The 13,774-nt window shown below is 34.9% G+C and overlaps 1 protein-coding gene across 11 annotated transcripts in view; it reads left to right on the top strand.

Annotated features, from left to right (window-relative positions):
• Positions 1–13,774, top strand: part of FHIT (fragile histidine triad diadenosine triphosphatase) — a 593,823-nt gene that overhangs the window by 26,875 nt on the left and 553,174 nt on the right. The window contains exon 1 of one of the 11 annotated variants that reach the window (XM_068409158.1): positions 353–381. The exons of the other annotated variants lie outside the window; for them this stretch is intronic. The gene's annotated coding sequence lies outside the window, so the exon portion shown is untranslated. Of the gene's footprint in view, positions 1–352; positions 382–13,774 lie in introns of those variants that run through there. 11 annotated transcript variants of the gene reach the window in all.

The raw sequence follows: 13,774 nt of genomic DNA, 5'->3' as shown, positions 1-13,774 counted from the left end.
TTGTATGTTACAGTATTTCAGATTTAAGAATAGAAATTTATAACAGTTTGAATCAAAGTTGCAGTATTTTGTTATCACTAAATAGTTCCGTGACTACTCAATAATTCTACAGAAGTCCAGCTCTCTAATAAAATGCTCTTCATGAAATGATTTGCAAGAAGCTTCTGATTATCTTTAAACTGACACCACATTTTTATGTCTCAAGCCACTGTCTTCCATCTTCAGTTTTCAAATGAAAAGAGAGTTTCTTGGATTCTCTGCTAATCTTCTCAATGGAATGAGAAGAGCAAAGAAGGTAGAAACTAAACTGTTTGTTCCAGCTGCTCTTCGGGAAGATTGTGTCTGGTAGCCGTCCCTCCCTGCCCTGAGAACCTATCTCAGGTAAGCTGAGCTGAGTGGTTTCAGTGAGGTTGAGTGTTCAGGAGTGGTTTCGTTGTAAGGAAACTCAAACTTGGGTTCCATGCTACAAGGCAAGGATGGCTTTTTGCCATGTCCTTGTTATGAAATGTCATAGTCTTTTTTGCCTATCAAATGTTACTAATTGTTAGGAGTAAGAAGCTGTGGTAGCTAATTGATTCTTCTTTTTCCCAATGTCAGTGTTTTGTACTCTGCGTGAGGGAGCATAAATTCTTACCGTAATTCACATGTATGATTTAAAGTACAGGTAAATCTGTTAACCTGCAGGTAGGTAAACCTGCTTGTTTTTATTATCATAAAAATGAGATGTTGAGTAAAATAGTGGAAATCTGAATCTATTAATATGTTTTATGCTATTTAAGTCAGTATTTTCAAAATATTTATTTTAGTATTTTCCTCTGGCTAATGCCGTAGTAATACAAATCTCTGCTGCTGCTTAAATAATTTTACAAATTGGGTTACTTCCAAGCCTAGACAACACTGAAAGGTCCTAAAAAGGACTTGCCCATTTCTTATGTATTGGAAGACTAATTGCAAGAATAAAAGTTTAGTGCTGAATACCTAAATTGGTTGGAGAGTATTACAATGCATTTTTTGCCTCTTCTAGCTTGGAAACTTTTAATTTTTTCATTTTCTCCTACCTGGCAAAAGCTAACTTAATCAAGCAAACCAGATTACACTTCAGAAGCATACAGAAGTTTGGTCCTATTTAATATGCTTATTGCTCCCTGGATATATCTCAGCTTCTTCTCATAGGACTGATAGATGCTTAAATGGAAGAACTTATACCTGTAGTGGGAGGCACTGACACAAATTCAGTTGACCGGGGGGTTGGTTCTGTCTCATGTTGTCCCTTCTAATGTCACAGAACAAATTGCCTTGGAAAAGGTGAGAAGCATGCCCTGTCTGCCTTATTGAAAGCTGTTTCTTCTGATGTGTCATGTCATGATATCTTGTTTGAACAGTTTTCTTGAATAATCTTACGTTCAAGCCAAACTTTCAAAGCAGTTTTCCGTTGTGAAATGATCTTATATGCAGTGATTGACTGTGGATGAGTATCAAAGGGCCTGTTCACTATAAGATCAAAGGCTCTGTCTATAGCTACTAAAACGTGTTAGATGAAGTTACAGATGTGCAGGTATGGTATGTTGGCAAGAGCATTCTGGCATAAATCCCTTTGTTCAATCACCAGATAGCGAAACTAATGAACTTGATTTGTCCCATATAAGTGAATTAAAGAAACGGATTTATTAATGGAGATCTTGCTGAAGAATTTCACTCATTTGGTTCTTTCCAAAAGGAAAATTCCATCTTTCCTTTATCCAAAGCTGTGAAGATTAACATTATATTTTATGCATTATATTTTACGGATTTTGCATGTTGTTCAGAAGAGGTTATGTTGTTTAGATTTAAAAATAATGATTTCTTAGCCCCAGCCTTTTTAGGAGGGGAGAGGTTTACTGTAAACACTCCATAGCATGCTCACAGTTATATTGAAAGAGAAAGTGATTAGCTATAGCTTCTTCTTTCAATTAATTAAATATTTCTTGGATTTGTTAATAGTCACAAAACTTGACAACAACGTTGTCTTTTGAATCTGTTTATTGTACTTTTTCAGTATATTTTAAATAAGCTATATTGTAAATGATACAAGGACATTCCCTTGTTAGAGGTGATATCTTATGTTGCACTGCTGATCCTTATGGAAAAAGAAGATCTAGCCTTTTTTTCTCATTGTCAGCTGTTTAATTAACTATTTCTGTCTTCCCACACATACGCATTGTACTTTAAAGTCATTATAAAAAAGGGAGGGAAGGAAAAAGATGCTTTTGACACTATTGGTCTAGGAGAAAAAGTGTTGGGAGAGAAAATCTGCTCTCCAAAGAAGGACGTCTGGGGAAGAAGTACTGGCAATTTCAAAGAGAACTTTTGGAACAAGTACATGTATAGGTAGCCCTCTTCTTCTTGGTAGGGGTCAGTGTGAGGGAAAACTGAAAAAAGGATAACGATCTAAGGAAACTCTGTCAACTGGAGCATTCATACTGCAGAATACCATGTTATGAACTTAAGTTCTCAGAGCAGGCTACCATGTGGGTGTGAGGAGTTTACTTTTATTGGGACTGTATTCTAATAAAAGCTTTCCTAGGTTTTGTAGAATAAGTAGGATGAACTTGGGATGTAAAAATGAGATGTTGGTTTGCTCAGCAGTGCAACAGTTCAGAGCACCCTTGAAGGGTTTGGTTTTTTTTGTTTTGGTAAAATGACAATGTTTTTGTGTTTTGGTAGGCACAAACAGGTAGAAGGAGCAGAGGCAGATAAAGTTATGTTCAGCATTGAGATGAACTAGAGTTAATAATGTATTACTGCACATCAAAAACTTTTTTGAGAATGTTTTCAGAAGATATTTTGATGAGTTCAGGGAGGAGTTGGTGGTATCATTAAATAAGTTGCCAACTTTTGTAACCAGCTTTTTGGTATTATAGCTCAAGGGAAAGTCAATAAACTTTGATTCCCAGCATTAATGTAATTATTTTGATTTTTTTTTTTCCTTTTTTTCTTTTCTGGCTCCTTCAGCAGAAGGCTGCAGTAATATAATATCAGATGGCCAAAAGCAATTCAGAAAGTCAGTGTCCCATAGGATGACGTACAAATGTAGGAAGTCTGGGGGTGGAATAAATCATTTCCTCTGATCTTGTTAGGGATGAAATTATTATAGAGAAGCAAATGCAATTTGCTGAATATTCTGTGAGGAAGAGAAGTATGAAGCTCCTTTGATTACCAAAGGTACTATTTTTAAAATGTTTTTCTCTTCCTCCCACTTACAGTGTTTTCCTTACACAGTATACAGAGGTGTTCTTATTGCCACTTGTTTTGGTAGTTGTAATATACTACTTTAAGTCAGCTACTACTCTTATATTTTGGTTGATTTGGGATAAGACATTAATCTTCATCTTCCCCTGATCTTGGCCTTGTAAGAAATTACTTTAGATGTTTCAGTAAGAAAATGTACATTGTCTTTCTGATTATTTAATTATTCTGATATTAATGTATTCAATTTCATGCTCCCATGAGAGAATACAGAAGACAGGTGAGATGGGTGAATCATAATATAAATGCCCTGTTGAATAGTATAGGCCAAAGAAGTTGCAAATTGACCTTAAACCACAAAAGCTTGATCAGCTTCCTGTGAAAACTCTTTTCTCTGAACAAAAGAAAACTAAAGGATGATGTACCGAATCTTTAAAATGAAACCTTTCCATAGGTAAATGAAATGCATCTTGGTGTGCCAGTTTCTTAGACAAAAACGTAAAAGTGGGAGACCTATGTGTACCCAGTATCTTTTAACTGTATTTTGTTCTGGAAACCAAAGGTTGTAAAATAGAGTGTCCTAGAAGCCTATGAACTTTTTTCAGCCTTGTTTGCAGGATTCAAAGAGTAAGAATCCTGAAAATAGTAGCTTTTGATGTGTTCTGATACATTCTTTTTTTCCCCTTCCATTTTTACTATTTCTTCACTGGGATGCACAAATACAAGCAAATGATTTTCAATACCTAAATTTTATCCTTAGAACTTTATCTGCAGAACACTAGTAGTGATAAAGAAAAAAAAAAACAAACCCAAACAGGAAAAAAATCCCAACTCCAAAATGAAGAGTTTGTGTGCTGCCTCTAAACAGAAAAGACTAGGTGGTTTGTTTAGCATACGTAAAGAGAGATTCTTGCCAGGTCCAAGCAGAACACGCTGGAAAGTAGTATTCTTTCTGTATGGCCACCATATGTTCTGGTATTGTGCCAGTCCCTCTTGGAGTGCGCAGCCTGTCCCTGGGTGGTGCTTTCTTTAAGTAGCTGGTACGGAGGTGATGCTGGAGGAGATTCCTCACAGTGCATAGAAGTGACTGTTCCAGACCCAGCCAAAATTACCTGTCTGCTGTAAACAATCTTTGGCAAGCCCTGCTGCTGCTATTCCATCACCTGAGAGCTACACCGTCTGTGGGAAGCTTTTCCTTTCACCAGTCAGGCAGGCATTGACCCAGAAGTCTTTACTCTGCTCCCCACCCTACTTCTGCCAGCACAAACTGTAAATTGTAAAACTGCAGCAGAGGCTTTTTCCAGAAGTATTTTGTCTGAAGCGAGATGTGGAGTCTCTAGAACATCCTGTTGGGACTGTGGTTATTTTCACAGCTTCCTACCAAAGATTGCAACTTAAAGTCTTCATGCTCAGTTATTTAAGGCTGAGCCAACTACATTCTGTTCAAAGTGGCATGTACAGCAGTAAACCTGATCAGGTGTGATTTAGCAGCTGAGGTCACATAGACCTGCTTTCAGTCACCTGAGCAGCTAGCAATTAGCAGCCATCATAGAAGGTTAAATTCAGTGTTAGTCTCAATGCATGTCTACCCCAAAGAGTCAAACCCTAATAACTGTAACTAGGCATATGCAATTCCGTGTAATTCTGACTTTCATGATCTGGGATTTCACATGCAGTGTTTTCTAGTTAAAGCCTGATATTGGTTAGAGTTGTCAGTTATGGTTAGGGAGCAATTATGTTCCAAATGGTTAAATTTAAGGGTAAATTTTTCAGCTATACCCAACTGACTGAAGTGCCTCAATTCCAGTTTTGGGAGAGGCTTGACTTTCCATAAGATTAACACTTTTACCTCATGAGTTCAACGAACAATAGGAGAGACTGAATTTACTGTTTGGTGGTTACTCTGTGGTCATTCCCCAGGTAAACATTTATAGAGCACACTAACATAAGATGCTTTTGTTTGCACTACCTCACACTTACCACACACTAGGAGACATCCAGAGAATTAGTAGATTGTATCACGATCATTCTTACCTTTGTTTATCATAGTAACTTCCCCATGAAGACAATCTTTGAGGCTCATCAGTACATAGGAACCTGTTTCACAAAGCAATTACAGGTTCAGATGATGCAGCTAAGTATGTCTTATAAATCCCACTATCTGTGTTATTAGACATTTGAGGTTGGTGACCTTTGGTAATTAGATTGTGTGATCTTTCAAAACAAGGATAAGGCTTGTAGGTCACTCAGGTGCTTTGGGAAATGGTACTTTGTGATGTTTATCTCGTACAACTGCTATTTTCTGGCATTTAATAGGGAAAATCTTTTACTACACATAAAACTGAACCTGAATGAGGTAGTCTACATGTTCCTTCCTTGTGGTTTGTTGGTTTTTTGTTTGTTTTTTTTTTTTCTTATTATTTCCCTTTTTTGTAGAAACTAATAATCAGAATAGCAGACTTCTGTCTGGTAAGAGCTGTTTTGTATAGCTGTGAGTAGCACTACATTTTGAAATGCTGACAGGCCTTGCATGAGCCATGATCTGATTTTTTTCATCCCTTCTGGCAAGAAGGCAAGGTCATGATCCTTTATTATTGAAGCAGGTTCTTGTGTTGTGTAACTAAAGCTTGAAAAATCTATCACATTGTTCTTGAATTTCATGTCTACGGGTTTGATAGTGCCAAGCTGATCCCATGATTCTCTGCTGCAGAAGCTTCACTGTACTGACTCACAAGTGAATTGAGCCAACATGACAAGAAAACACATAATTTTCATGACTAAAGAAAACATGAAAGGTAGAACTATAGAGGCTGAGTGGAGGCAAAAGTAAAGAAACATAATTTACCTCACTTATTGGTTTTACTTATTCCATAGTTATTATCCTGCTGAAGTTCTGCAGGTAATAAAACTGTGTTGAACTCTCTTTTTTTTGTTGTGGCTTGTTTCTGTTGTGTCACCTTTTAAAAATATTTTATTTTTTCCTGAAGATATAATTTAACTTTTCCCAAGCATGTGTTTCACACTTTGAAGTGATCATTAGTGTATCCTTTGGAAATATATTTTATTGGAGCATTAACATTGCAGTTGAGTCATTAAAAAATGTGGGAGCCATGGGCACATGAGGCTTGGCAGGTATAGTTTTCTGTTAGTAGAGAGTAATAGGATTTTTTTTAGTGATCTTGAGTAGAGACAACTGTCAGTAATGTTTACCTTGGCAAAAACAAGGTATTGCAAGTGGAATAAGCCATAAGGGTAGTATGTAAGTAAAATTCTGAATAAAAGTAATCATTATTGGTGCTTATTAGCAGATGCCACAGTTGCATGTGAAATGGATGGCATACAGAATTGTTCTGTAGACTATACTTCTGAAACAGCTAATGTCAGTTGATATATAGATAATTAATGAATTTAATGACCTTTTTGCATGCTTTCTTGAAAATCTACATGGGAAGTTGGTAGTTAGAGTTAATGGTAAAATCACAGAGGATTATTTCGCATAGTGACGTGTGTTTTATTCCTAGGTGTCTATATACACATCATTAAATTCCTATTCATGGTGCAAATATTTGTGTAAGTTCAAAATCCTGAATGACCAAGCAAATTTTATAGTTTGAAGTAATCTTCCACAGGCAGTTGGCTGTATGACTAATAGAATTACGTATGCGTAAAATTGCTTTTACTGTAGAAGCCAAAATGCAGAATAATAGCTTGTCAAACTGTCATTTGCAAGTGAGATCATAGATTTCATAGTCCAAATTAGGTTGTGTTCTTTTTCTTTTTGTCAGGTCACATTCTAATAACCATACTGTGCATTAAACCCTGTGATTATCTGAACACTTGACAGATGGTAGGCTGTTAATTTATATGTAGGAGACAGTGATTGCCTGTGCACTGATGGTATTCAACAAAATACGAAATGTCAAAATCCACTTTTTTGTTATGTTTTTACTTGACTTATTTCAGCAAGGTAATTCTATCAGAGTAATTTTTTTCATAGCTAAACATATGCTTCATTTACTAGTGTTAACAGGTTTTGGACTTTCAAATCTTACTTTTTATATTGAGAGATGTTTACATGTTGGTCTAGAGTACAAGCAAAGTGTAGAGTACAGTGAAAATGAAAAAGTTATTACGTTTATGTATACATATTACTCAATTTTAAGGAAAATGAGATTAGTTTTAGGATCACTTAAGAATTAGTATGATACTGATTGGTTTTATGATAACACAACTGTCCTGACCTTATACCAGAGTTCTATTAAATTGTTATCAAAATGAGTGGTTAGTTTGAAAACATAAGCACTAGGACTGCTATGAAGGTAACAAGCAAGAGCATTCAAAGTCCTGACAAGCAAATAAATATTGGGCTTTTTGTTTTTCTTTGCTTCAGAATTTATATATACTCTATTGTCCTCTATTGCCATTCATACCTCTTTTAAACCAGTGTATGAGTTGTTTTGAAGCCAGTACACTGACCTTCAAATGAAAGGGCAAATCTATTTCCTTTATCTTATGATTAAGAAATCAGTGATTTATATCTAAATTTTTCTGAAAACTGACTCATTCTGTCAAGAAAAATTGCCTTAATGCTAGTACGGAGCTAGAGACAGTCTTGCTGCCTTTTCTTGAGAGCAGGGGATCATATTGTAACTTTTAATAAAAAGTTGGCTCTGAACTCGTGATTGTTCAGTTAGTTTAGAGAACTGCCTGAAAAAATCCTAGACATGCTTTGTTTAGAGAAACATCAAATTCTAATATTGATAACACTTTAAATACATAAAGTGCGTGATTCCTGAAGTAACTTCCTGAAGCTGAAATACAAATACCCAAAGAAACTAGCTGACATTATAGTTTCCTTTAACAATGCTATTTTGAGAAAATTCTTTCTAGCTTTACCTCTTGTCAAAGAATTCCTTATCCCCTTCAGATTATTGAGCTCTCTCTGCTTGTATGCAAGTTCAGTGTTTGCTTATTTGTTACTGATTTGTTATCTGCTGAACCTTCAACTAAATTTTAACACCTTTGAGTTGAAAAAGATATATTTTAGGAGACAAAGTCCCCCAAATACTTGGCTTTTGAACAAAGAGTTGTAATACTGGGGAAAAGAAATCAAGGAAAAGAAAAATAAGCAGCCAAGTATTTCATTTGCTTGAAACACTCTCCAACAGAAGAGAGTTGAAGCAGAAACTCCTAACAGTCTTAGTGATGTATTTTTGCAGTTCAGTTGTCTTTGGCTGACAGATTATTATTGTTATGCATTTGTAATTGATCACTGTTATATTTAGGTATTCAGTAACTCTTGATTTACGGAGGAATAAGTTCCTTATTAATGTTCCTTAATCACTAACAAAATTAGTTTTCTGTAAACTGTGTTTCAGTAGGCCGAGAAAGGAGTTCTCAAACCCTAAAGAATGGTAATTTCTTCACTTGTATTTCAAAATGTCACAGTATTGTCATTTTCAGTGTGTGTGTATGTGGGAAATCTTAAAGGTTGTGAACTGGTACTTCAGGAATGGAAACAGCAAAAGTAACTTTTTTGAGTATATGAGTTACACGTTTTTTTTTATTGGTGTCCAAGCTTGGGGAAAAAGTTTGTCATCAGCATAGTTAATATGCATTATATAAATACTTACTATAAATGTTCTAACATCTTGGACACTATGAAGATATGTTCAGTCATGGATACCTGTGACTTGTTGAAGGGACTGCAGAACAGTGTGGTATATGATGATCTGCACATTATGTTATAATGGTATTTCATGTAACCTTTCCAAATACAGGGAAAAGCATTGTTTTTCTGTTTTGATAATATTCCAAGTAAGTACTGCCAAAGACAATTTTAAATTCAAGTAATAGCATTGTTGTAGCCATTCAGTTTTTCTGCAGTTTTGCCTGCCATTTTCTGTAACAGTCCCATTAAAGTCTATTTAAAATAGAAAATATAGTTGCTAAGATGACCTTTTGCAGTACTAAATAGCAGACCCAAACCCTGCTGGGCCTGTCTTATCAAGCCAAGCTGCTTCTTAGTATTTCTTTTTAGGAAATATTCTCCTTAACTTCGGAGTAAAGTAGTAGCTGCTTCTTTGGTGATTTATTTATTAATTTTCTATTGTGCTCTTAGTGATTGGGCTGGAAGGTGTTGGCACATGGTCAAACAATTTGTATAACTGCCATTTCTGGGTAAAAATCCTGCAGTTGGTGATCATTAAGTTGTTAGAAGAATTTGCTAATGGTTTTGTGGCCTCAGTTACTTGTTCTCAGGCCTTCTGTCATAGGAATTGAAGCACAAGCACAAAAATGGTTGCTAGAAGACATCACAAAAATGTTTGAAAGTGTTCACTGAATTAGGATACTTGCATTCTGTAGCTGATTAAAATATGTTAAAGAAAACTTTCAAAATGCATTAAGAAAATAGTGCACTCTGGAGGATAAAGGATAACTACATGAAGTGCATTAGCTAGATCCTTAAACATGTGGTGTTAACAATGCTTACTTTAATGATTGTTGACAATGTAAATGTTCCTATTTGTACTAGAAGTGTTGCATCTGGTTTGGGGTTTTATGGTACCTATTTTCTGCAAGATTCAATACATTCAGGAGCTTTATTTAAAGCATACCACAGTAGTTGTATCATAGTATTGTAATATTGTTGCTTTTGATTTGATTAATAGATTTGTCTATATAGAAGTAACAAAGTATTGCCATAAGCAATGTTATTGTTGTTTGCTCTTGACACTTTTGATAGATGGAATTGTTATCAGAACATTAAAACTTTTAACAGAGGCCAAAATATGAAGTTCCCATGAAGTCTCCTTTTGAAAAGAAAATCTTGAACAAAATCTTTTTTCATTTAAATAATGAATCATTCTAGATGCACTCTTCTTTATAGAAAACCATCTTCCATCAAATTTGCTTCAGTAAGAATGTCAAATGAAGTATTAAAAATGCACTGAATGATCCACATGAAATCTTTGTATTAGCAACTGTTTGGGGGGAAGGGAAATATTAGGCATACCTAGTGGATTATAGACATTTTTCCAGACCTTAAATATGTTAGAGATTGTGAAGGCTCAGTAAAACACTAAAGTTGTTGAAATATAACCTGTTATGCAGCAGCAGCTTGTAGTTACGCAATAAGGGAGATAAAAATCATTGTTCTTACTGGGAATATAAAAAGAAACAAACCAAAATGAAAATAAGTGCAGGCATTAACGACTTTAGAAGTGGAAGAGCATGTTTTAATTAAGAGAGCAAGCAGTCTAAAAGGAATGATGTACAGGTGTTTGGTGAGGGCGAAGTTGGAACTACTTTTCAATCTTATATTTTGCAGATATTTTTGTGACATAAAACCCGCTTCCCTTTGAAATAGATGAGTGCTCAAAGTCCAAGGGTACTGCCAAGAATTTGCCAACCATGATATCTGGAAGAAAGAAAGTTGGTCCTCATTAACACTTACTGCATCTTCTCAAAATCCCCATTCTTCCTGAATAACTTTGGCAACCTCTTGTGATGACTGCCAGTTAACTCATCGATTCAAGTTTCATCTTTAACCTTATAGTTCTTGGTATCAGCTACTTCCTATTGCACTCTTTTCTTGAAGGCAGATAAGAATCAGGGGGCTACATAATACATAAAAATATGGTACAGTGAAATGTTTTAATATTTGCACTGGAGCTACACTGGAAATGAGCTTTACAGCTTTGCAGTCAGAACTAGATTCTGAATTGAGAAGAATTCTGGTGCACTGGCCCACTCGGAGTAACTCTTCAAAGTTAATTGCAATGTACGTAGTTGTAGCTGATGAGTATCTGATGAAGTCTATAAATGCAGAGTAATAATTCTGTGGATAGTTGAAGGAAAAGACATGCAATAAGTAGCCTTTTTGTTATTTTGCTTGTGTTGTTTTTTTATATGGTGTTGAATATATTTTCAGTGCACCTAAAGTCACTCAAATACTGCTTACAAATCGACATTTTACTTGACAGTGTGAGGTGTGTTTTCAAATAGGAATTGTGTTCCAAAGGACTGTTTGAAATACGAAGCTTGTTTGTATTTCTCTAGTATATGCATCTAAGGATCTTGCAGCATTTCATAAGCATTAATGAATTAAGCCTCACTGCAAGGTAGGTATTATCCCAATTTCACAGATTGCAGGGAGGTTAATTATCTTGCCCAGAGTCACTCGGTGATCTGTGATGAAATTGGTTTCTGTTTAAAAATGTCTGGATTTGCAGTCTTCTGCTTTAACCATTAGGCTGTGCTTCCAACATAATTTTTATGGTTGAAAATAATGTTTGGCTTATTATCAAGTTATAATAAGCTTTGTCTATGCACAAAATAGAGTTGAAGTCACCAAATCAGTTTTAACTTTATGTAGGTACTTTGCAGGTTTTGAGGATAGACAACTGAACAGAATTGCATTTGATCTGGGTTTAATCTAAAAGAAACTTAAACTAGATGAATAGAAAACAGTCTTAATGCAAAGTGTGTGTCTGTGTTCAAGTTTGTGCTAGTTTATGTCAAAGTATAAATTAAAACTAGTGTTCCTGTTTGGTCTGAGTTTTTAATAGACACATTCTAATTTCACTTTACTTAATCTAGTTTAACACAGATAACAAATAAATTGAAAAGTGAGGGGAAAAGGCGCTTGTCAAATAAATTTAAAAGTCATTTGGTCATATGTCCTGTTGGTTCCAATTATTAAAGTTGTATAACCACCACTTCTAATTTAAAAATGTATAAAAAATTGTTTCCTGTTAAATGTTTTCACTCTTATTAATGAAAGATATAACCTCAGCTGAAGAAACTTATTAGTAAAATTTTATTTCTGGGAGAATCCATCTCTGTAGTTTTGCTCGCTTGATAGGAGAGAAAGTAATTTAGGAGAGAAGGCTTTATTTTGTTTGCTGTATAGCCCTGTTTCCCCTGCTCTTACATCCAGGTGTGCAGATCTGGTAGGAAAAGTGATGATGCTTGGGTCTTAAGAAACCTGCAGCTTCTTCAGACTCCTGCTGTTGAATCTTTGTGTCCTTTGATAGGACATTTAAACTGGTTTTAATATAGGTTCTGGATTTGCAAAATCAACACAATACTTGTAAAATATTTTGAAAGTTTGAAATCTGTTATCAGGAAAGTATTATTTTTATTATAAAAGTGTTAGAAGCTTTTCAAAATAGAATAACCTTTATTTCAAACTGTAGATTCAATCTAATAAATCCCAGTTAAATGCAATTTTGTTTAATGAATGAGGCTGGAATTCATCACTTATTCTCTTAGTTAGCAGCACTTGACTTTATGCACCAAAATGCCTGATTTGAAAACTATTATTTCTTTGCAGTTTAAAAAAAAATTTAGGCCATAAAGGTTTTTTGAAATGCCATATAAATTTCTTGTCATGATTGCTAATTACCAGTAATGCAACACCTATGTAGAGCATATAATTGTGGCACAACATGATCTTTTCTTTGGTCATTGTGGCTTCTAAGATAATGCAATAAGTGCATAAGTGAGTGCTAAAGTTTTAAATAGCAAAATCATGGGATGTGGCATTCTCATCTAATTTAAACTGATTTTTACAGCTCCAAATGCAGTAAATCATTAACATCCAGGTTAATGTGTTCAGAAGACTTGCCTTTTTCAGAAATAAGCTTACCAATGAACCTTTCAATACTTCCTTGTCCTTGTCACTACTTTGCCGTACCTTGTTTTTGGTTGAAGGCAAGCATATATTTGTAGTTCACCAGCTCTATACTGGTTTTCCTAGATTTCTTTCTTTTTCTTTTTTTTTTTTTTTTTTTTTTCTCCAAGCAATGAGAAAGCTTTTAAGAGTATTCTGAAGGTAGTGGTTTACTTAGTGCTGACTGTAACAACTTAAAATCTGTCTCTTCACTTGTATGTAATTTCCATAATGGCACTGGGGCCTGTAAGTGTAATATAATATAAATAATACAACATGCTAACCAGGAAAAACAGTTTGATTTAATAAATGTTCCTCCAGCACATTAGTCGCTCATAGTATATAATTACTTGGAGACTCAGAATAGGCACAGCTGTAATATGGATGATGTTAAAATTGAGATTTTTCAATGATGTATTTCATAGATTACTCTTTCAGGTTTCCTTCAAGTTCCTCTCTCTTTGTATTGTGCAGAAAATGACTTCAATCAGAAGTGGGTTGACTAGGAATTGTTTTTTAGTCTTGCTGCCATTCAGGCTTTTGAGAGAGTAAACTGGATTGTTCAGTTACACAGATGGAGAATTAATAGCAGGTAAAAGCTTCCTGTATTTGTCAGACTGTTCTTTTTTAAACACAATGTGATTGCTGCTTGAGGCGTAGAACCACAATGAGAAGTGGCTGTATGTATATGCAAACTAACTTCCTAGTCAATTTATAAATTTCAAGAACATGTTGCAAACAAAAAGAGAGTGCTGGCCAAAGGTATACGCCAAGATTTGTCTAACTATACTTGTGCTGGACTAAATAGAAAAAAGTTATACATTTTACCAGAGTATTTAACCTTGTAGTATTAGTAGTCTTGGTCATATACTG

Source organism: Nyctibius grandis, chromosome 10 (genome assembly GCF_013368605.1).
Source record: "Nyctibius grandis isolate bNycGra1 chromosome 10, bNycGra1.pri, whole genome shotgun sequence".
In the NCBI taxonomy this organism is placed as follows: Eukaryota; Metazoa; Chordata; class Aves; order Nyctibiiformes; family Nyctibiidae; genus Nyctibius; species Nyctibius grandis.
This window is presented reverse-complemented; position numbering and strand designations above follow the sequence as displayed.